The sequence below is a fragment of the Calonectris borealis genome, chromosome 1, assembly GCF_964195595.1.
Source record: "Calonectris borealis chromosome 1, bCalBor7.hap1.2, whole genome shotgun sequence".
NCBI lineage: Eukaryota > Metazoa > Chordata > Aves > Procellariiformes > Procellariidae > Calonectris > Calonectris borealis.
The window spans coordinates 39,770,639-39,791,973 of NC_134312.1; the positions used below are offsets into that span (position 1 = coordinate 39,770,639).

The window sequence follows — 21,335 nt, forward strand, 5'->3', positions numbered from 1 at the left end:
ATCAGGGTAAGAACCCCAGCCCAACCATGCAGCGCTTGCACAGAGCCAGTGTTACAGCCTTCATGGGGGTTACAGAATGGTGAGAAAGTATAGGGGAAAAGGAGGAGAAAAAAGTAGAGGATGGAGGAAGGAAGAAACAGGGGCTTACAGAATTACCCTGTGGCTTCTTAGGTGCCCCCTAGAATACAGTCTACATCCCACCGTTCCCTCTTTAGCTCACTACAGGGCACAAAAATATCATTTCACTGTGCTTTGTAGTTCACCTTTAAAACCTTGCTCTCCTAAAGTTAAACTTGTAAAGCTCTGATATACAGAATCATTGTGCTCAGATCACAAGGAACAGACTTATGTTTTATGTTGATGTAAACTATAAAGGCAGCGTTTTCTGTATGCAGTTAAAACAAAGCATGGGGAATTTAGCATGCCTAAGTTCACAATAAGAAAACCTGAACATACGTCTAAAGGAAAAAAAATGTCGGACACCATTCTCCGTGTCATGTTCATAAAACCATCATTTCTGTGTGACTCCTTTTAAGTTCAAAGCATTGGGTTTTTTAGTAAATGAGACAAGGGGGAAATGGTGAAAACAGTTTCCCTGAGGAAAACTATTCCCCAGTTCTTAAAAAGTTTGAACATATCGAAACCTTAGGGAGATGAAAGCATTTTCCATTACATTTGTGCTTTTCTTCTTGTTTTGTTTTAATTATTTTTACAGAGCGTACCACAGCGAGAAAGGAAGGAACAGATCATTCAGATCCATAAACCAGCTCTTGCTTTGGCTGACACCGGCCTCTTCCTTCTCACAATGTTTTGAAAGGTTTCCCACCATTTTCAGTGGTGTGGCATGATACCTCTTGCTGCCCTCACATTGGGCCCTCATTCAGCTGTTTCAGGGCTTTGTAGGTGTTTTGTGCCTGGTGTGTTGATTACGGAAGAAAATTCAGCACAAAAAAGAGCTAAGAGTAGTAGTTTCAGTTATGTCCCAGATTTTTTTTTAATATATTTCCATCTGAAATACCCTGGAAATCTTTATATATAGCAATAGACTCACAAATAGCAGGCAGGAAGGGACCTTGGGAGGTCCTCTAGTCCATCTGGTTACCTGCAGTAAGGTGGACCATACCTACGCCACTTCTCACAGATGCTTCTCCAGCTTCCTCGTAAAGATCTCTAGAACTTAGAGATCTGCTTCCTAGGACATATACTCTAGTCCTTCACTATCCTTACCATTAAAAATCTTCACTAATACCCAAACTGCATGTTGCACTTGCATTATCCCCCATAGCACATTTTTTCTGGTCTTATCCGACATGAACACAGAGGTCAGACAATTTCCTCTCCTCTCCCTGGCAGGCCTCAATGTGTCTAAAAAAACACGTTTGAAGGCTGATATCATGTCACTCCTCTCTCTTCATTTCTCCACAGAAAATAAACTTGGTTCCTCCTGCCTTTCCTCAGACTCTGTGCCCTTATGATTATTTCTTGAGCTCTGATCATTCTTGTTGCTTTTCTCATGAGACTCTGCCATTAGTCCCCCCTTCTTCTGAAGTGGGATATCCAAAAATGGATTCTGTATGGATGAGAAAAAGATCCTTGTCAGACCCTGCCTCTGCAACTCAGTATGGAATATCAATATGGAAAAGCTTCATCAGCCACAATAGAAACAAATAGTATTTAAGGGTCTATTAAGCTCAGCTTTCAGGAAATTGCAATTTGGCCTCATTGTGTCATTTGCAAGCATTAATAGGCATTAAGGCTAGTACCATATACACTGGTATAAGTGAATACGCATTCAGAGGGAAGGAAAGTTATAGGTGCTGTTGGATCCAGATGTGGAGTTCCCCTAACTGCCATGCAAGGGCCTCCACCACAGCATCCCACTACTAAAGGTCATTTGCCTTCCTCACACACGAAAAAAAGAGACGCAGAAAATCTGCGATGATAGGGAGAAAGTGCTGACCTGCTGTAACTCGATCAGTGTTGTTACAAAATGATGCTTGGAGAGCAGGATCATATCTTCATTCTTTCCTTCTTTTACAAAACTCAATCTGGTTCACACTCAATTAGTATAAAGTTTGCTGGAGACTAACTTTCAGAGTTAATCTCCCGAGAGACTGGTCAGTAGCTTTAATAACAAGAAACCTTGTGCTGTGTAGCTGCCCAGGGCTTCTCTCGTGTAGTATTTAGGATTCCGTTCAAGAGCAGTTCCCCTTTGTCTGCTGCCTTCATAAATAATGTATACATCATGCATTAGAGATTAGCAAAGATAGTTAAGCTTCCTTTTTTGCATGTGTAAGATTTGGTAGCTTTTGAAATATTGATATAGTTGTGCAATTTGGTGCACCTATTATATTTTTAAGCAAGAATTAAAAAAAAAAAAGCAGAGAAGAGGAAAATTATGGTAAATCTAGAAAAGCAGATCTTTGACACTCAAAAACATCGGAAAAGGTGATCCTTCCATTTTTAAGTCTATGGCAAAATAGTTGCATTACTAACTTTTATAATATTCTTTTAAGAAGACTCCACAGAGGTTGCTGTAGGTTTTAAAGCAATTACGGTAGAAGGTCATGAAAAGCCTTCAGGAAATGCTGCCAAGGTACTGCACCATCTACAAGGAAGAACACAGTGCTGGAAACTTTTCAAATCTGATTGAGAATAGACAAAGGAAGACAAATTTTCAAAGTCCTCTTTACTCATTTCACTGATTTTATTTTTAATGTAATACTTTATGATGACATCTTTTATCTGAAAACACTTTCATGTTTAGCCTTGGTATTTCAGATAATTCACTGCATGTTTTGGTAGGAACCAGCTTTATCAAGACTGATGACTTCTGTTTTTTCTTTTGCGTGCATGCTACCAAGTTTAACTGTCTAAGCAGTGACATTGTACTTGCTGTTGTGGTTCTCTGTATGCAATGAAGTCCTATTTCCAGCTCTCTGGCCCATCCCTTCCGCATACCCACAGACAGGACTCTTAAGTGCAGCTTATTACAGGGACGAGTTAACCGGTAATTTCATTGTGCTCCGTGGCTAGGATCCTGAAATGCAGGCTGCCTAGCCAAAAAAGGGTGGACAAAAGCTGAAAGACTGCATTAAATAACCATAAAAGCTACAGGGTCTGATAATACATACAGTTATGGCAAAATCATTGCTTTCATGCTGTGGCCAACTTGCCATTATCCAGAGCTATGGGAGAGGAGGAGAGGAACAAAGGCCTGAAATAACCTAGCTAATGGAAAATTGCAGGCAATATGGTACTGAGCAACTCGGTGCCAAGGCATTTGAATGGTTTGCTGTAAAGTCAGCCAGGATGGTTGGTGCCACATTAGTGCCAATACGCCCATCTGGAGCATGCCAATTCCTTCAGGACCACAAAAGTGTGGCCTTTTGTCCACGCTCCACGTTTCAGGAATGCTCAGAGCTGGCTGAGGAGCACAGTGCAGTTGTATTCAGGGCTCTGCAGGATTTAGCTCAGGTCCAGCTGGACTTAATACCTCAATCTCAGTGCCAGATTTGCTAAACTGAGGCTGGCTTCGTGCAAAGCCACCTTGAACCATGGGGTGCTTGGACACCCAAGTTGCCTCTGTGCAGAGCAAGCTTCAGTCTGGCGGGATTAAATGGTTCAGTCTTCAATGTACAAAATTGGCTGAGCTTCCTCAGAGACAAAATTACTTTAGATATGGTACGGCTGTCTATGCAACACTGTCAAAACTACCGAGCCTGGCCAGATCCAAACTGCTTCTGTAATCATAATATAATTTAGCCTGAAACTACAGATCACTGAGAATAGACTGCTTTAAAGACAGATCATCTGAGACACACAAAAGATAAGAGATTTACTCAAAGTCTTATTGCATGTCGGTAAGAAGCCCACAACTGCTAACTATCTCAACCATTTCCCGAACTTTAGGTCTTAGTCCAGGCAACTTTGTGAAAACAAAGGTGGAGTCCCTGTCCTTACCTTCCCCAACCGCAGGGACCAGCCAGGTGAGGAACTCCTAACTTGTGAAATGGAAACTGCAAAACTGATCGTTCAGCAGACAGAGCGCGGAAATAACAGGACTGAGTTAAGAGGGACTGAAAGATTCAACTTTCATGACCGCACAGTGATACCACAAAAACAATCAAGGAAACATAGCTATTTGGAAGTTGGAAAGCAGGGGACAGGTACTCAAATCCATGACTGACTAGAATTACATGTGCTTTTCTAAATTACACATTTAGCAGCACTAGGCATGTGAAGAGTGCAAGAGAGACTGACCACATTGTTTTCTTTTGACTCTGAGGCAGACTGTTTGGACTGGAAGTGGATCAGAACTTGCAACGAGATCTTCACTCTTCTAAGATTCTCAGGTTACACACAATGCATCCAGAAGTGGCTTAGCCTTTCCTCACATCATAAATATGTTATGGAAGGAGAGTGGGAAAATGCATAGAGAAATGACAATATCTGGAAATTTCCTCTCTTTTTATTTTCCTCTTGGTGACCTCTATTCACGTTCCTCTATGAGTTATCGTTTGATACCTCTTCTCCTCCAACTTTTCCTATGACGAAATGTGAAATAACTCACAGAAATCTTTAAAAACATAGAATCATAGAATCATTAAGGTTGGAAAAGACCTCTAAGATCATCAAGTCCAACCGTCAACCCAACACCACCATACCCACTACACCATGTCCCTAAGCGCCTCATCTACACGTCTTTTAAATACTTCCAGGGATGGTGACTCAACCACTTCCCTGGGCAGCCTGTTCCAAGGCCTGACCCCTCTTTCAGTAAAGACATTTCTCCTAATGTCCAATCTAAACCTCCCTTGGCGCAATTTGAGGCCATTTCCTCTCGTCCTATCGCTGGTTACTTGGCAGAAGAGACCAACACCCACCTCGCTACAACCTCCTTTCAGGTAGTTGTAGAGCGCGATGAGGTCTCCCCTCAGCCTCCTCTTCTCCAGACTAAACAGTCCCAGTTCCCTCAGCCGCTCCTCATAAGGCTTGTGCTCCAGACCCTTCACCAGCTTTGTTGCCCTTCTCTGGACACGCTCCAACACCTCCATGTCCTTCTTGTAGTGAGGGGCCCAAAACTGAACACAGGATTCGAGGTGCGGCCTCACCATAGAAACAGGGACACCAAGTCAGGGAACATCAGCACAGCCCAGTATCCCATCTCTAACAGTGGGCAGCAATAAATGCCTAACAAAGAATTTAGGAACAGAACAAGTGCATGATGTTGTTCCCAGAATATCTATTGAGCATGCAGCAATCTGTGGTTCAGAGGATTCCTGAACCAGACATGATGATTTTGCATTTAATAGCCCCCAATGGATTCATCTTTCATTAAGTTGTCTAGTCACTCTGGAACCCATGATAATTTTACTCATCTACAGCATTTTGTGGTGAGGGGAGAAGAGAAGGCTGATTGTGGCCTTTCAATACTTAAAGGGGGCTTATAATAAAGATGGGGACAAACTTTTTAGCAGGGCCTGTTGTGACAGGACAAGGGGGAATGGTTTTGAACTAAAAGAGGGTAGATTTAGCCTAACTGTAAGGAAGAAATTTTTTTACGATGAGAGTGGTGAAACACTTTGCCCAGAGGTTGCCCAGAGAGGTGGTAGATGCCCCATCCCTGGAAACATTCAAGGTCAGGCTGGACAAGGCTCTGAGCAACCTGATCTAGTTGAAGATGTCCCTGCTTATGGCAGGAGTGGTTGGACTAGATGACCTGTAAAGGTTCCTTCCAACACAAACTATTCTATGATTCTATGATCTTCAGCATTCTGTCCTCCTCCATGTTGTTGCTTAAGGTTCTTGGTTTTGATATTTGAAGGAGTTATTTCAGGAAATGTTTCAAAATTGACAAACTAGGGTTGATCTTTGACCTTAAGATGAAGAGAGGAAATGTGATTCTCCTTCAGAAGATCAGACAAATGTACTTCTACCTTTAAACAAACAAAAAAACCCACAACTAAGCACAACAGTAGCATATGTTTTTACACAGTGAAAGTACTTGAGTCTGGTTTCAGGTGCAAGCCTTTTGTCAGGCGCAGTTGAACCCATTAGAAAAGTTCTCAAGAAGTAATCTAAACTTGGCTGCATAGTGGAACTGTGCAGATGTATTGTTTTTTCATAAGTATTGAACTGAATTTATGCTGCAGTGTGGCTAGACAGACTGACTCCCATGGAGTTTCATAAGCAGCTTATACTGTTTTCCACCATTCCTTCTTGCCAAAGAGACAGTTGCCTGTGCAATTCCTCATCGTGTTCAAAGGAATTCACAACAGAAGCGTGAACTCTATTGTATACTGAGAAAAAACAGATCCTTTGTGCCATAAGGTAATGGAGCATATCTAAAATAATACAGCACAAGCATTAAACTCAGCAAGAAAAATTCTGTTGTTACCACCAGCTTATTGACAGAAAATGAAGCTGAAAAATTTGGCCAAGCATACTTTTGTATTTTCTTCACACCTGGTTGTTGTGTTCAAACAAAGGCCTTCTCTTTTCCACACAATATAAATGCTCCTTGTTCGAATCTAGAGTTCATAACTTAAGAACTCGTTCCTAGGGAAATTGTTTAATTGTTGTTACTAGTGCTCCTGAGAAGAAAAAAAAGTGTTACTAAAGCATTTAGGATTCTGTATGATATTAATACAGACAGAAAGGGGGGAAACGCTAAAGCAGTGAGATGACTTTGGACAGCCTGGCCGGCAATAGCTTCTGCACCCTGCTGGCGTGCCCAGTGTGACCTGACATCTGCTTTTGCTGTTCAGGGAGGGCGAGATCTGCTTTCTGCTTCCCTCTGAGGACACCAAGGGCCCAGAACCAGTGGGACGGTGAACAGCAGTGGTGTAAGCAGGCTACGGTCCAGCAAGCAGGATTTTGTGAAGGAAGGGTGGGCAACTAGACCACAGGGCTGCCGTTCAACTGAGTGACTGCTTCTCAGCAAGGCAATGCGTGGTGGGAGCTGCAAGCAGCCACGGGGCCACAGACGTCCAGAGGGAGAACCAGAACCTCCTGTGTCTCGCTTGCTGTGAAGCCCACGCTGAAAGGAGGAGAGAAAATGCCTTCAATTGCCGCACCCCCAAGCATCCCACCTGGGCTCCTGCACCCTCAGATTGAGCGGATAAAGATTTGCCCTGAGGAAGAGATGTCGGTTGTTCTACAGCCACTACTGTGTTGTGCTGTGCTGTTTGCTGTAAACTTACATTCAAAACAGAGCTGGACTTTTGAACTGGAGGCCCCCAGGGAGGCAGAGCTATGTACCATTACTAAATTTAGACGCTTCTAAAGTGGAAAATGGTAAAATGTTTTGCAAATAGCAAACTTTTCAGGATGCGGTGCACAAGACTTTTTCCACACAGCCTGGCTGCTACAAACAGATGATTGGAAAACAGGCAATCATTAATCTCCTTCTGGAAAGACATATAGATTTCTGAACTGTTCACAGATGACTTCAGATACATCCAGAATGAAAGGTCTGATTTTTCTCCCTGGCTCCAGTTGCACAGAGCGTTTCACACTGGCACTTCTGCCTAGGATTCGCTGTTCCCTGAGGAGGCATTTGAATCCTCTGCAGAAACAGATGAGTCTATGTAAAAGCTGCCGCATTTCCTGACAATATTTGGGAAGGGTGTTTTTACCCTGTATTTGGCTTTTTTTTGAGAGAGAGAGGCTTTCCAGTTATCATCATAATTGATAATCTACTATGTCAGATAATCGTGGTATTTATGGCCTTTATCACCTTCAGCCCAGTTCAGAGTATTTAATTGTACTTCAAATATAACTCACTTTTCTGTACAATCTTCAAAGTTATCATTCCGACAGCAACATACAGCCACCTCCTTCAATAAGTTATTATTTCTTAATATTGGGATACATAGTGGTAATTAGGATATCTTACTACTTTGTGTCTTGCTGTGGCATATTTACAAAGATCTGTAAGAAATCTGGCGTTGGATTTCTTGACTCTTCTGAGAAAGCTCATCCACCGCATCGCATCACAACATCTGCTTCATGTAAGCTCCTTGAAGTTCACGGGGACACAGCATAACAAGTAGCAACTAGAGCTTAGCTTGGCTGGTGGAGGCAAGTGAAAGTTCATCTGCAGAACCTTTCTGGCAAGCAGCGTGGTCACTACAAGTGATCTGTGTATTTCCATGCATATTCAAAACCATAAGTCCCAAGTGGCTCTTGGGATCTACAAACTGGAATAGATAAAAAGGAACAGAAAAAGCCCAGAGCTATGCTTCCTCCTTTAGTTTTAATTCATTAACAATAGGCAAGCAGTGAAATAAAATGTGTGTACTTAGACAAGGATGCTTTACTATTTAGATAACAGAATTATTTAATAACAAGAGGTAAAATCCTATAAAAATTAGCGTTTTGCCTCTCTGATGTGGAAGATACGATGCAGACTGGTGGTTCAGAATAAAACTCAGATAATACAGTTGCATGAATTAGGAGACAATATAATTTAAGAGAAAATATAATTCTGTTGCAACACCATCTCTTGGTTTAAGTTGCACAGCAGGACAAGGGTTTCCTAAGACAAATTTGATAACCACCATGGAGGTTTTTTTTCTTTTTTTAGTTGCCTAGTTACAGAGTTTGTAAGCATGTATTACAAGGTTAGCCCATTTACGAGGTATCCTAAATATGTTAGGCCAGAAACCATAGCCTTGGCAATGTACCAGAGACCCAAAGGTTACTTACAGGAGACTCTGATATGCATCAGTTTCCCATAAAACCTACAGACTAAAATAATTTTTGGCATACAAAAAGGTCCAGGCTAGACCCAGACAGACAATGACCCAGTGTTCTCCATGGGTTAGTCATTAGACTTCTTTGCGATTCAATTCACTTGATATCTGTAATGTGCAAAACAAAAGTATATTTCCTTCATTTCCATAAAGAATTTTAAGATCTACAAATAAAAGAGTTGTATAACAGAGCTAAGTACTGTTATCCTAAGTAACTCCATTGTTGTGTCTTAAATTGATATATCTATATTCTGAGAGTAATAGATTCACTCTCTTCTTAGTAGTAGTTTATATAGTTTTTGTGTTTTTTAAATTATTTTCAATATTTTCTGATTTCATGCTCTAGAATTTGCAAGGATTCACTTTCCTCAGGACTCTGGTCTAGAACTTAAATTGCCATGGTATCTGTTCCTCTCCTGTGTGATCACAAAGGTAACCTTGAAACTGTGACGGTGCAGTAATGTCTTCCTGAGGCTGCAAACAGTCTGAATTTAGCACAATAAACTGCCTGTTCATATTCCAGGTGACCATGCGTATTCTGTGATTCTGTGGCTAGGGTATAAAATTTGTCTAAGAAAAAACAGGCAGTGCATTTTTACATAAAACATTTCACCTTCTCCAACCTCTTCTCTCCAACACTTTGTTTCCTCTTTTTCTGCCCTACATGTCCTCTCTGAATCTGCCTTTTTTTCGACCCTCTAGGAGCAAATTAATTGGATTAAGCGACTCCTCCTTCAACCATGACGAAAGGAAGTAGGGTGCTAGAGATTCCCGTCTGCAGCTCTTCAGGCAGAGAGCCCTGCATGCAGGAGGCAGCTGGGACCAGCCGAGTCCCAGCACGGAGCCGCTGAAGCCACCTAAAAGCGACCTTTTTCCTTTGAACAAATGGAAGGGAAAGAAGGTGCTGAATAAACATCAGCCGAGCCAAGACCCGAGGAGCAGAGCCTAGCCAAATGAGAGGTGTAACGTAATAAACTCTTCCTCTGATATAACCTTTGCTGAGAAAAATCACCAGTTAGTTTCATTGTCAATTTCAGCAACAGTCAGCTGTCAATTAGCCATCACTGATTACCCATCCTGCTCTTGGTAACTCCTAAGACAGCTCTGCACAAGCCCAGGTCAGGTCTAGAAACACCATGGGCTCTTCACGGGGAACTGTGTCTGCCTAGTAGGCATAATGCTAGCTCACTGGTTTTTTCTTATTGTGTGTCTTTATAGCCTAATTTAGATATGTTTTGTATTGCTCTTTTTTTTCCTTCAAGCCGAATGTTCACCTCTGTCTTCCCTGCCAGCATTTTGCTAGATAATTAGCCGCTGTGTGAACCATACTTATGGGATGAAGGTGGGCATGGAGAGCTGGGAGCAAAGATTAAGGCCCCATTCTTTCACCTCAGAAACAGCATTTTGTTTCAGAAGAGCCCATGAGTGTTGCCATGGCACTTGGGGATTGTTTTTGTGCGTTGGGTTCCACTGTGTGGCGACTTACATAGAGCTTCTTTTAATTTCCTGACATTTTCAGTGATGGGGCTAAACTATAAATTCTCAGATCCCTGAACTTTGCTCCTATTTTGTGGCTTGAGCTCATTTTATTGACTGGTAATGATTTTATAATAAGATAATTGTTTCACTCATTAGCAGTGCAGTGACTGCTGGAGGTCTGTGCCCAGCGCAGATTACTTAATCCAAGCTGGCCAGATACTTAAATCAACCATGCTTTTTAGCTGTTTCAAATGAAGACTGTTTTCATTGAGCTGGTTTCTATTAATTTTCACTGCCCTCTGACAGCTGCTGCATCAAAATTTCCTTTCTGCAATTAGTTATTGCAAATTTGTATATATGAACAGTTTTTAAATACGAAAGGTAGCTGACACTGGTGCTGTTTGCACTGTCAAAGCCAAAGCCTAGCGGGAAAATGAATGTAGCAGGGAGAATATGGGGGACCTTACAGAAGTGAACTCCTGCCATTTGAAACGACATTTGACGTAGTGAAAGGCCTCAGAGCCGCGCAGCGATCACGCAGTGTGCAACACGCGCCCCCCCAGCCACGTAAAGCCGTGGCCCACCACAACCAACCAACACTCCCCGGGAGCAGCTCCCTCATGTTCTCCTGGACCCCTCCGTCACGAAGTTACCTCTGCTGCCATCTATTTAGCAGCCCAGATACACCACGGGTTGCAATGAGTAGTTGACACAAAATGCTAGTTGCAAAGAGTGAGGCCATGAAGAAGTGAGGCTGCCAGGCTAGGCTAGCAGAGCTCTCTCCACCGAGACACCTCTAAAGGACAAGTCACTCACCATCCCCCAGCACAGCAAACGGGCAGCTTTTCCACTGGCAGTGACAGCTTAGCCAGGTCTCGACATTTCTTTTAGCCGCTTATTTCTGCCCCCGCAAGACTCCCTCAGCAGGTCAGCAAAACTGTGTGGCCGCTCTGTGACCACCAGATCAAATGACCAACCTGGACTAACAAGAGTTCCCCTGGATCCCCCCCCACAATTCTCTGCACCCCCCCAAAACAGTTTCACCAGCACCAGTCATACAACAATGCACAGGAGCGAGAAGGCAAGGAGACAAAAAGAGCTGCAATTTAATTAAAGCCATCACTGACAGCAAAGGAAACGTCTGTGGAGCCACCGCGTCCACACTGACTGCAGAACAACCGAGCCTCCCCTGGTACTCTTCTCTCTCTGCCAGAGCCTAGGAGACCTCCTCACGCTGAATGCTTAACTTTGAGATGGTTATAGTCAGATGAAAAAACCCCACCCAGAACATCTCTGGGTCTTTGGTGTGAAAGCATCACATCCTGATATCTTGTTTGCTAACTATTTTTCAGGCTATCAGACACTTCATTTCTGACCATGCATGTGTCTCAGTGCCCCTTCACTACCTACTCTTTTTTTTCTCCCCATCGTTTCAAATTGTATTTTGACCTTTTCATTTGCTCTTGCTTCTGTTGTACTTCTTTTCCCCTTTCTTTCATGTTTTTTATCTTTTTTTTTTCTCCTCTGGTTTCAGCTTTACGTTTCCGTACTTTGTTTTCAGTGCGCTGCTGCCTCGTGGGTTGTCACAGTAACACCTCGTACGTAATTAGCTCCTGTGCTCTTCGTCGTGCTGTCGGGTAGAGATCTAATTGGCCTCTCAGTTCCTCCGCTACAACTCCAAGGCCAAAGGCAGCCTTGGTTATCCCTTCCCCTTCGTGCTGATGTAGCCCCAGAGCCAGCCAGCTCCCTGCTTTGGTAGCTCATCAAAAATCTGCATTCCTCAAAACTGAATTTGGAGCTGGCAAGTCTGAAGCCGAGCGTCAGCAGTCGGGTGAGCACGTGGTTTCAGGCTGGTGTCACTGACTTTGGGGAGCTGCACGTGCCAGAACCGCCCTTGGGCCCTCGGCACCCAAACCTCCGAAAGATGGAAATAGAAATAATTCTGAGAATTGAAGCAAGGGGTGGCTGGGAAGGAGGGGGGAGGAGGAACAGACACGCTCCTCGGTGTTTGCCAAGAGACAGCTTGCTGTTCAATCTGGTTTATAAGCATTAGCTTATAAAGAGGTACTTCTCAGCTCTGCTGGGCAGTAACACCGAAGAGTCAATGCTCTCCAAGTTGTGAAGGGCCCATGCACAGCCTGAGGTAACCAAGCAGGGCATTTGATACGTTTCCTCCAGGTATTGCCACACATAAAAAATATCCCAGACTGTTTAGTTCCATTAAAGAAAGCAATTACACTGTCTTCATTCAGCTGGACTGGCAGGCCAGCGCCACCGTAAAGGAAATTCATCTCCAGGATCTGCAAATGACAGAGCTGGCTCCCCTGCACAATAAAGCTTACTGCAGCAGCATTAGCTGCAGTACCTTTTGTTACATTCTGCTTACACTATACATTATTGGGTAACTTGATATTTCTCCAAGTGACGTTTAAATTTAAGTCCAGAAGAAAGCTGATTGTCATCTTTTGTGAAAACGTTACGTGAGAATTTTAGACCTCTATGTCACTGGATGTAAATCAGCTCTGTATATAAAAAGCTACTAAACTACCTCAGACCCTGTAAGGGCTATAATTTTCACATAATTTTGGTGTGATTATTGTTCAGCCATTTATGCGTGACTATGATAAACATACTCCTTTGGAATTAGTCCACTTAAAAACACATTTCCACGATCAGCCTGCCCTTCTTAGCCCTTCTTGACCCCCACTTGGTAATTTCTTCTGAGTAATTTTAATCATGTTTTATCATTACAAGGCTTCTTAATAGGACAGTCTACCCTTCCCTTCTCACTGCATGAAATGCTGCTGCTCGAGCTTGATTTGCATGACCTAAATGATTTCTGCAATCACTGCTCTCCAGTTGTTTGTCCTGGAGGGACAGTGAAGGATTATACTGTTTTAAAAGCATTTCTATTTAGCAAATACCTCATTTGCAATAAGACATCAGCATTTACCACATTCATAATGCAGCTTGTCCTGCTAATAAATTTCATTTCTGCTTCAATTTTTTTGCTTTACAGAAGACCAGAAACAAAGATTGCATAATTGAGATCCAAGAGCAGGTAATAATTCCTTACCCATTAGCTCTCCAAATGCAGAGCTGTAAGCTCTTTCAAAACAATTAATCATCAGCTTGCACCATCCATCCTATCACAAGCACCCCACATGAGGACCTCCATATCCCTCTGCATAAAAAGGGAGGAAGATCACTCTGCTGAAGCCTTGGAGTTCTGTTCTTCATGCTACTGTTCCTTTTTGCCTCAGTTTCCCTTCATTTAAAAATAAAAAAAATTTTAAAAGAGGCTTTTAGCACCACAAATACTTTGAAACTAAAGATGATATTTCTTCTATTTGAGGGACCGATCCAGTCAATATGAATCTCATTACGGAGTGAAATCACTCCTAGTTCAAGCCCATTTTTGGGGACAGGGAACAGAAAAACTGTGAGGTGAGGTGAAAGGATGGTGTTCAAGCCTTCTCCAGCTGCTCTCCTGGATGGGCTATTCTCAGTACCAACAGCTAATGGAGGTAATACTCGCTAGGCCAGGAGCTATTAAGCTCATTTCCTTTGCTGCCACTATACAGATGCACTGAGGAAGAGTTAGGCGAGAAGAGGAGGGGTCTGAAGTTTCCCCATCACACTGCAGCTATACAATACAAAAGGCACGATTTTCTTCATAACAGTAAGCTAAATGAAAGTTTGAGTTGATTAACGACCACGGCAGAAAAAGAACGGATAGTGAAAGCATTTATAAGTCACTGTATACCTTCCAGTCCGGCAAAGGATTCTTAAATGAACTACTTCATGCAGCGGTTGCTGTTAAAGGGAGGCATTCATCTTGCGTTATTGATTTTGTTTATTCATACAGGTCTTCACTATAACCACCAATGTCATGTCAAAAGCAGCAATAATGGATTTCCACATTTTCTTGAAATAGCCTATGTCCTTCTAAAGCAGGGTATATCTCTTTGCCACGTTTCTGTAATGCCTAGGACATTGATATTGGACCTATTAAGACCTCATCATGGTAGGAGGAGTAATTATTTTATAATCCTTGTGAGAACAATATAACTCAATAAAATATTTCCTTTTCTCGGCTTCTATATCTAGATGACTCAACAGCATCCAGCTCCATAGTCCTTTTCATAAAACAGGTCCGTTTTGGCAAAGGGAAAGAACTTCTTTGGGGAAACATTTTTTTTCCCATCTGTTGTTGAATCCGAAACAGCGTTTCCCTCAAGACCACCAGCAACCCAGAATATTGCTGCTTCGAGCAGATCGCACTGTCCTCCGCACTGCAGGCCTGCCTTTGTAGGGGACGAAAAAGCGGCTGAGCCAGCGGACACTTGTTGAATTCTGAGCATTCTCCATCACCCACCATGAGCGGTGAGGGCAGCTTGGCTGCTGGCTGCAGCAGGAGCCATACAGAAGACGTATTAACAGAACAGACCATAAGGCATCTTATCAGGTTACACAAACACTCACACACAAGTACACACACACACACACACACACAGAGATAATAATGGCCCAAGAGAGGTAAAAGCAATTTATAAGGTTTCCGCCTTGCAGTGGCACAGCAAGTTAAGAGACAGACAACTCCACAAAACGTGACAAACGGCCATAACTGGAACTCTCACTATTAGCAGTCTGTTTCTCTGCTAAATTTGGATTAAAGGAGGAATCACAAAATCTGTTGTTGAAAAGAGCAGAATCCCCTACAGAGCCAGTAACACTCTCAGAGCAGGTGAGGCTCGCAGTGAATTGATACAGCTCATGCAACATCAGGCAATATGAGGTGCCATTTACAAAAAACGAATATTTGGCAGATATCTTTGGGTCTGTTGGCTGAAGCAGAAAAAGCAATCAATACATGTTGGCAATATTTACTCACTTACAGTACTGCCAAATGCGAATTTGCAGGAATGTATCAGCTGTTTTGAACTGATCTTTGACTTTGTCTCTTCACAGATGAATGTGGACTGAAACTAGAATAATCCACATTACAGAGAAAGAGATACGGCAGGAATGCACAGGGTCACCCCTATTATTTGTTCTTGCCGTAAGAGTCACTGCTGAAAAAATTAGGTCAGACACAATTTCCAAAGGGATTAAGTGAGGTAAATCAGATTGATAACTGAGTATGAGTTGGAAAAAAAATTCACTATGCCAGACTTGATCACCCTTCTACCTGGAATAAAACGTAGATTTTTTTTTTAATTGGAACAGAAATTTTGGATTTTAAAAGAATGAGCCCACATCTGGTACATTATCTGTTTCCAGCTCTCTCACTCTCCCTTCCTCTCTCCCTTCAGGCAGTGGCATTTAGATGCACCCCCTTAGAAATACAGACTGGGACATCAATAGTGATATGACGTTCTGCAAGTGGACAGTAAAGAAGAACACCTACAAGATAGAAATGCATCCTATGGCAATAAAACCTAGGACAAACATGACTTCTGCTTATTTAATTTGATTCATGATTGCTATTACAACCCAAGTGCTATGAAAATTTCACTGAAAAATAATAATAATTTCAAATATCAGCTCCTAATTAAGAGCAGCAGAAATGTCCCACTAAGTCAAACTAATGACCCATCTCATCAAGTATTGTGTCTTCAGTGCGGGCAGTGGAAGACGTTCTTCATGGAGAGCATGTGAGTCTAGACACTTTCTGCTGTCCATTTTTCTCCATCTCCCAACAAGCAGAGTTGCTGTTTGAGGGATGTTAGGCAGTGCGTTGCTGCCTAGCACATTTACTACTTTTTATCTGCAAATTTGCCTCATCTCTTTTTGTCCTGCTGATACCATTTGCCTCCCCAACCTCCCATATCACTTGTGTAACACAACAAAGCCTTTCCACTCTCCATCGACGTCTTCGCAAGGAAGGCCCAGCTGACTCAGAGAGACAGACCTTGGGCCATGAACGCCAACATGTGGGTCCCTTCCTGGAACAACGTCTTCCTTCTCATTCTGCAGAGGCCAAAAATTAGTTTGAAACTGAAGAGTTGGTGTCTGTGGGAGAGCAAAGGCAGGAGAGGAAAGTTAGCCATTTGCAAGTTGCCAACAGAAACAAGGCTCTCCTATGGTCATACAGAACTTTAAAAAAATTAAGCAACAAGCCTAAGACATGGTATAAATCAAAGGAAAAACTAACGATTGTTCTAGGGCTTTTGCTAGCATTTCTAATTGTGGAAAGAAATTAGAAACTGTCAAGTGGAATCTCTTTGATACGACTGCATTAAAGGATAATTTCCATTCCCCGGATGCATGATCTAACTCCTAATGAAAGGTGTGTCCTGAAGGACAGAATTTGGCCTTATGTGAATCTAATGAACCCAACATCTTTAGCAGGCTTCTCAAATACTTCTTTGTTCTGCAAAGTGCTTTACTGTACTGTTTACATGAAAGAAGCTGTACAAAAAAATGAGTCACATTAAATGCTCTAGGGCCAGATTTCATCTGACCTTCCCATGATACCCTAGTAAAAAATTAAAGGAAGGTCTTATACAGGGAGTATTTCTTTTTACCGCATGAAGCAGCGCGTCTGCTCGCTCACTGGGAAGGAAACAAGGACTCAGGTCTAACTTCCCTCTGCACTGGAAGAGATGCTGAAAAGTTGAGACCATTTGCATATTTCCCCCACGTAGCAAAGCTAGGGAAGAATAGTGGCCAAGGTGTAGCCTTACCTTTCAATAATATCTAGCTTATAAAAGGATTGCAGCTTTCCCTAAAACTGTGTCTGCAGGGCGGAGCTACTTGCAGACAGTGGGGTTGAAAAGTATATAGGGAAGGTTGACATAACTGTACAAAGTTGGGAAAAAAATTCAAAATAAAATGAAGCTTTTAATGAATCACAAAGCTATACTCATCACCCAAACAGGTGATGAATTCTGAATAATTGAGAGCTTCATTTCTCTTACAATGCAGATGTATTTATTTTTAAAATTTCCTGCAGTTGTACTGATGTCACCTTATACTCCATCTACTTCTTAATGACAAATCTGCCTAGGTCCCTGGAGGACTAAGTTCAAGACAAACAGAGCAACAGGCACCAGGCCTCGGAGGACCTATAGCTGACATGTAGCACTCTGGAAGAACTGCTGCTAGGTATGAGCTCTGTTCAATAGCAGTGCAAAACAGATTGGGAGAATGACAGTAAGACAGACTTTGGAGGTGTTGTATGATCCCTGGGGAATGAAAAGTATTTTGGAGGCGATTTTTAATTTATTGGCAGAACTCTTTAAATGTGCACGGTAGAGAAGAAGGTATCTTTTCTGCAGCTCAGTTAATAAATTAAGGCTCTGATTTACGTGGACATTTATTACGAAGGACTGTTAACCTGTAGGTATGGCCACTACTTAGTGGCAAACTTGACAGGGACTGAAGTTAGAGCTCTGTGTCCCCAACTCTTCACGATCACTAACAGCCAGCTTTGAAGCAGCTTTAAAACTACTGACTATCTCTCAGCAGCAGAGCAGCACAACCATAAGGCCAGGCAGAAGGACATGCCATTGCACAGCACACTCTGTAGCCGCTGGCTCTGATCTGGTTGGGCTACCCCAGCTGGCTCGCGCCCTTGCGCCTGGCTTTGGGGGCCCAGACTGGGAAACCCTCTGCTGTGCCTTGCGCTTTCCTGGGCACTGAGGAAGGCAACCAGATGGACCTCCATGGCCTCGTGGCCCTCACAGCAATGTCTCTGGACACACACCCCGCACATTGCCCTGGTCCTCCCTGGAGAGGTCCTGGTATGATCCCTAGCAGGACAGCAGGGGCGAGGCTCTCACCAGCCTGATCTCGCAGTGAGCACAACTTGTCTACAAGTGAGGGATGGATGTGTGGCACTAAATCCTGGGACCGCTTCAGGCACCTGATCTGGTGCCTTCTCACTTGGCCACTGAGACTTACTAATATTTAAAGGTCCTACAGATGGGGACCAGTAGATTGCCTCCAAATTTTGGTTTTGCCCCTCCCCATAACTCTGTATCTTACATGGTGTTTCTACTGACAACTGTAACAGAAATGCAGGCACCTATCTCAACCCTCTCATGTATTAGAAGCCACCACTATTTGTTCGTGAACGCTTTCCCATGCCTTTCAGTTGAGAAAACCACATGAGAAGCCACATATGATATCCAGTTTAAACATGAAGGGTCACAGGTTTTTTTTCTGCGAACTTTTCTGTTGAAAAATCTTTGTGAAATAAATGCAGTATAATGCAATGAGGTAGATGACACTAAGCTGTTTGCTTTACAAGATGGATCTGCGGTATGAAAGGAAACGTGAGTACAAGAACCAGAAAAGAACAGAAAAGAAATAGTGAAAATCTAATACGCAAAAAACATTCAGGAATTGGAAAGAAGGAAATGTGTACAAAAAGGTAGATTGGGAATCTTGCAGGACTCAAACAGCAACAGTAAAATGATGAAGTGCTGCAAATACGAGATGGAACCAAGGAATTTAAAGGGAAAAGATACAGTCCAAGAAGCAAGAGAGAGAAACTGATTTCTTTGCCTTTTCCTATGACTTGTCTTCATGCTAATAAAACTGCAACTATTTCGTGCATAGCATTAGTGGCAAACCTTACTCTGAGCTTTCAAGTATTTTCAGACATGTAGTCAGATTTCAGCGGAACAACAGTTGAACAACTTCCAACACATGCACAGACAACAGGTCCATAAATGAGCATCAAAAGCACCAGGTACCCTCCCACACTGCTAATACAACAGTTCTGGATGCTGGGGGTATATGCGAGGAATGGACCACAGAGTGTGTCAGGGCTCACTTGCTCTTCTACCTGTACAATGTCTGCCATCTGTGTCAGAGGCAGAATACAGGACCAGACAGATCATTGGTCTGACCTCGTAGGGCATTTCTTACGCGCTTGCGCTCTTAAATCCTTTCAGAAGTGTTGTATTAGATGACCGAGTAAACTTCAATTTAAGCTCGCAACCCCACTCTCTCCATTGTAGTGTCCTATGCTATAAATGTATGAGGGCATTCAGGAAAGCTGCTGTCGCACTTGGGCAAAAGATTTGCAGGATGGCCACAGCGGGCCACATTGCCAAGTTGTCTTCTGGTCCAGAGGAATCCTTTCAGCAGATCGACATCTCGGACTGATCGTAGGGAAAACCTCGTGGGCACTATAATATAACTAAGAAATATTAGATCACTGTGACAGGACAGGAGAAAGGGATAAAGTTTTCATTACTTGAAATCCAACAGCCAGTTTCTTGCACCCCTTTTGGCTATCAGTATAAATCTGAAGATTCCTGCTCTGCTCAAAAGAGCTGCTGGTTAATATATATGCAGTTTTTATATAAGGCTTTTTCCTTAGCATTGCTTGAGTATCTTTAATTCTTATGTTAATACTTTATCAGACAGTAGGAAAGGAGCCGGCACCATTTTACACTTGGCCCACAGGTTCCAGTGTGAGTAAAGAGTATTCATCATCTCCTATCATTGCACCCAGTAATTATCTTTGGGATAATTAGCATATGTATCCTGGAGATCTCCATCAAGACTCTTCTTTCTATTGTGGACTATAACTATTAGGTTGGATCTCTGGCTGCTATGAACTGGCGTAGCACCCTTAATTAATATCTTTTCCTCTCCCTCCGAGCTGGGAGGAAGCCTTAGGAATAGATGTTGTTAAGGGATATTCAAGGCAGCTGTGAGCTGAAGATTTGAGTCTCTTAAAATCTGATTATGCATTCCTTGTGCACTCAAAAGCTCTGAAAGTTTTAGCTTTGTCATAAATATGAGATCAGACCCTCAACTTCTTTAAATGGAGGAATATGCGTTGCATAGAATGCAGGTATCGTTAAACTGCTAAACTCTGCACTGATAGAAACATTTTTTTAAAGACTGAACAAACGATTTTCAGACCTTAAAACCTCACAGCCAATATCTATGATACGAAAGTGCTTGATCTGCCATCCTTCTCATTTTAATCAGTATAATTATAATGGATTACTTTGTATCATTTAAAAAAGCTCACATATCATCACCTTGCAACCAAAATACCAGTGGCACTTCATGGATCTATCTCAGCTTGAGAATAGCTAAGGTTATTATTATTATTCCTCTTTCTCTGTTTGCTGTAGCTATGGCCCATTTCGTGTTTGCTGCTGAAATACGACTACAGCCTATTGTGGCAGCGGATCTATGTGCAACCTGGGGAGCCGGCAGTGGGAACAGGCAAGTCGTGTCCCCACTTCCTTTCAGCGATAAAAGCCTCAGGATAAAATGTCTGTAAAGCCAAGTGCTTCTGAATGAGCCGTTCAGAGGAGTGGAAGCAGGCTGGGATTGAAGTCTAGCTATTTATCTCTTCCTACAGCGGATCTGTGAGTGTTCGCTCTGCAAAGAGGAGAGGCTTCAGAAGCCGTCAGTGCTCACAAACCACAAGGTTAGAGCAGAAGCGTTAACGCCTTTCTGTGGCCATGCGTTGTCTTTGTAAAAAGTACAGTAACTTCTGCCTGCAGATAAATGCTCACAACATGCATCTCAACTTGTGAGGAATCTATTAGTAATAACAATGGGGTTTCTGCACCTCGTAGCATTTCTCTGGATTAAAGTAAGGTATGAATTTTAATTATAACGACAATTCCAGGACAGCTACTTTTTCAGGCACACCTAATCCACTACAGTTATTTTGGTTAATTTTCTCTCTGCAAATAAGTACCACTAGTAATAGCTAGCATGTTGTTACAATCCTCTTACGATCTCTCTCATCACATACATACATTTATACACAATTGTAATTATTATTATTACATCGCCCTATATAATAATTATATATGCTATAGGTATGTGTAAGTATATGTATTATCTTGTTAAAATAATGTGTGTTGTATAAATAAATGGCAAATACTAGTGTATACGTATCTGCTTGGATACATATATGCACAGGGGACCGATGGATACTTTGACGTAGGGTATGGTATTTTGAGACACATATGAATAAAAATTTGAGAAATAAAAAAAAGGAGCTATGTTAGTTCAACCTAAATTCCCTGGAGACAAAACAAGAGAGCAGCAGTGTATAAAACATAGCCTAGACATAGATTCTGATGGCAAGTCAGTGCTATAGATATT

General features: G+C 42.4%; 1 long non-coding RNA gene across 1 annotated transcript; it reads left to right on the top strand.

The window, feature by feature from the left end:
- The first annotated feature begins 314 nt into the window (after positions 1–314).
- On the top strand, positions 315–17,184 carry LOC142081960 (uncharacterized). The gene is made up of 4 exons (XR_012673524.1): positions 315–3,989; positions 9,462–9,927; positions 13,258–13,765; positions 15,554–17,184. It is a non-coding gene; the product is annotated as an uncharacterized LOC142081960 (long non-coding RNA).
- Positions 17,185–21,335: the final 4,151 nt, after the last annotated feature.